The 2,500-nt window shown below is 48.1% G+C and overlaps 6 non-coding genes across 6 annotated transcripts; all 6 read left to right on the top strand.

Annotated features, from left to right (window-relative positions):
* The first annotated feature begins 22 nt into the window (after window positions 1–22).
* Window positions 23–94, top strand: trnaw-cca (transfer RNA tryptophan (anticodon CCA)). Its single transcript has one exon. It is a non-coding gene; the product is annotated as a tRNA-Trp (tRNA).
* A 246-nt stretch (window positions 95–340) lies between these two features.
* On the top strand, window positions 341–412 carry trnaw-cca (transfer RNA tryptophan (anticodon CCA)). Its single transcript has one exon. It is a non-coding gene; the product is annotated as a tRNA-Trp (tRNA).
* A 293-nt stretch (window positions 413–705) lies between these two features.
* Window positions 706–777, top strand: trnaw-cca (transfer RNA tryptophan (anticodon CCA)). Its single transcript has one exon. It is a non-coding gene; the product is annotated as a tRNA-Trp (tRNA).
* Window positions 778–1,846: 1,069 nt separating this feature from the next.
* On the top strand, window positions 1,847–1,918 carry trnaw-cca (transfer RNA tryptophan (anticodon CCA)). The gene has a single exon. It is a non-coding gene; the product is annotated as a tRNA-Trp (tRNA).
* Window positions 1,919–1,998: 80 nt separating this feature from the next.
* trnaw-cca (transfer RNA tryptophan (anticodon CCA)) lies at window positions 1,999–2,070 on the top strand. Its single transcript has one exon. It is a non-coding gene; the product is annotated as a tRNA-Trp (tRNA).
* An 80-nt stretch (window positions 2,071–2,150) lies between these two features.
* trnaw-cca (transfer RNA tryptophan (anticodon CCA)) lies at window positions 2,151–2,222 on the top strand. Its single transcript has one exon. It is a non-coding gene; the product is annotated as a tRNA-Trp (tRNA).
* The last annotated feature ends 278 nt before the right edge of the window (window positions 2,223–2,500 follow it).

Below are 2,500 nucleotides of genomic sequence, written 5' to 3'. Positions count from 1 at the left end.
CAGCAATTTAATTGGTTTTCAGGGCCTCGTGGCGCAACGGTAGCGCGTCTGACTCCAGATCAGAAGGCTGCGTGTTCAAATCACGTCGGGGTCAATCATTCTCTTCTTTGAGCACAAGTCTTTAATACAATTCAGGAATCCTTGTTGCTAGACCCTACAACTAGCTCAGCAATTTGATTGGTTTTCAGGGCCTCGTGGCGCAACGGTACCGTGTCTGACTCCAGATCAGAAGGCTGCGTGTTCAAATCACGTCGGGGTCAATCATCCTCTTCTTTAATACAATTCAGGAATCCTTGTTGCTAGACCCTACAACTAGCTCAGCAATTTGACTGATTTGCGGGGCCTCGTGGCGCAACGGTAGCGCGTCTGACTCCAGATCAGAAGGCTGCGTGTTCAAATCACGTCGGGGTCAATCATTCTCTTGTTTGAGCACAAGTCTTTAATACAATTCAGGAATCCTTGTTGCTAGACCCTACAACAAGCTCAGCAATTTAACTGATTTGTGGGGCCTCGTGGCGCAACGGTAGCGCGTCTCACTCCAGATCAGAAGGTTGCGTGTTCAAATCACGTCGGGGTCAATCATTCTCTTCTTTGAGCACAAGTCTTTAATACAATTCAGGAATCCTTGTTGCTAGACCCTACAACTAGCTCAGCAATTTGATTGGTTTTCAGGGCCTCGTGGCGCAACGGATTCAGAGCCTCTAGGGCCTCGTGGCGCAACGGTAGCGCGTCTGACTCCAGATCAGAAGGTTGCGTGTTCAAATCACGTCGGGGTCAATCATTCTCTTCTTTAATACAATTCAGGAATCCTTGTTGCTAGACCCTACAACTAGCTCAGCAATTTGATTGGTTTTCAGGGCCTCGTGGCGCAACGGTAGCGCGTCTGACTCCAGATCAGAAGGCTGCGTGTTCAAAATCACGTCGCGGTCAATCATTCTCTTCTTTGAGCACAAGTCTTTAATACAATTCAGAAATCCTTGTTGCTAGACCCTACAACTAGCTCAGCAATTTGACTGATTTGCGGGGCCTCGTGGCCCAACGGTAGCGCGTCTGACTCCAGATCAGAAGGCTGCGTGTTCAAAATCACGTCGGGGTCAATCATTCTCTTCTTTAATACAATTCAGGAATCCTTGTTGCTAGACCCTATAACTAGCTCAGCAATTTGACTGATTCGCTGGACCTCGTGGCCCAACGGTAGCGCGTCTGACTCCAGATCAGAAGGCTGCGTGTTCAAATCACGTCGGGGTCAATCATTCTCTTCTTTGAGCACAAGTCTTTAATACAATTCAGGAATCCTTGTTGCTAGACCCTACAACTAGCTCAGCAATTTGATTGGTTTTCAGGGCCTCGTGGCGCAACGGTAGCGCGTCTGACTCCAGATCAGAAAGGTTGCGTGTTCAAATCACGTCGGGGTCAATCATTCTCTTATTTAATACAATTCAGGAATCCTTGTTGCTAGACCCTGCAACTAGCTCAGCAATTTGATTGATTTTCAGGGCCTCGTGGCGCAACGGATTCAGAGCCTCTAGGGCCTCGTGGCGCGACGGTAGCGCGTCTGACTCCAGATCAGAAAGTTGCGTGTTCAAATCACGTCGGGTCAATCATTCTCTTCTTTAATACAATTCAGGAATCCTTGTTGCTAGACCCTACAACTAGCTCAGCAATTTGACTGATTTGCGGGGCCTCGTGGCGCAACGGTAGCGTGTCTGACTCCAGATCTGAAGGTTGCGTGTTCAAATCACGTCGGGGTCAATCATTCTCTTCTTTGAGCACAAGTCTTTAATACAATTCAGGAATCCTTGTTGCTAGACCCTACAACTAGCTCAGCAATTTGACTGATTTGCGGGGCCTCGTGGCGCAACGGTAGCGCGTCTGACTCCAGATCAGAAGGTTGCGTGTTCAAATCACGTCGGGGTCAATCATTCTCTTCTTTAATACAATTCAGGAATCCTTGGTGCTAGACCCTATAACTAGCTCAGCAATTTGACTGATTTGCGGGGCCTCGTGGCGCAACGGTAGCGCGTCTGACTCCAGATCAGAAGGTTGCGTGTTCAAATCACGTCGGGGTCAATCATTCTCTTCTTTAATACAATTCAGGAATCCTTGTTGCTAGACCCTACAACTAGCTCAGCAATTTGATTGGTTTTCAGGGCCTCGTGGCGCAACGGTAGCGCGTCTGACTCCAGATCAGAAGGCTGTGTGTTCAAATCACGTCGGGGTCAATCATTCTCTTCTTTGAGCACAAGTCTTTAATACAATTCAGGAATCCTTGTTGCTAGACCCTACAACTAGCTCAGCAATTTGATTGGTTTTCAGGGCCTCGTGGCGCAACGGTAGCGCGTCTGACTCCAGATCAGAAAGGTTGCGTGTTCAAATCACGTCGGGGTCAATCATTCTCTTATTTAATACAATTCAGGAATCCTTGTTGCTAGACCCTGCAACTAGCTCAGCAATTTGATTGATTTTCAGGGCCTCGTGGCGCAACGGATTCAGAGCCTCT

This window comes from Pimephales promelas, chromosome 16 (assembly GCF_988280905.1).
Source record: "Pimephales promelas chromosome 16, fPimPro1.hap1.1, whole genome shotgun sequence".
NCBI lineage: Eukaryota > Metazoa > Chordata > Actinopteri > Cypriniformes > Leuciscidae > Pimephales > Pimephales promelas.
The sequence above is the reverse complement of the archived record's forward strand: the minus strand, read 5'-3'. Positions and strand labels throughout refer to the sequence as shown.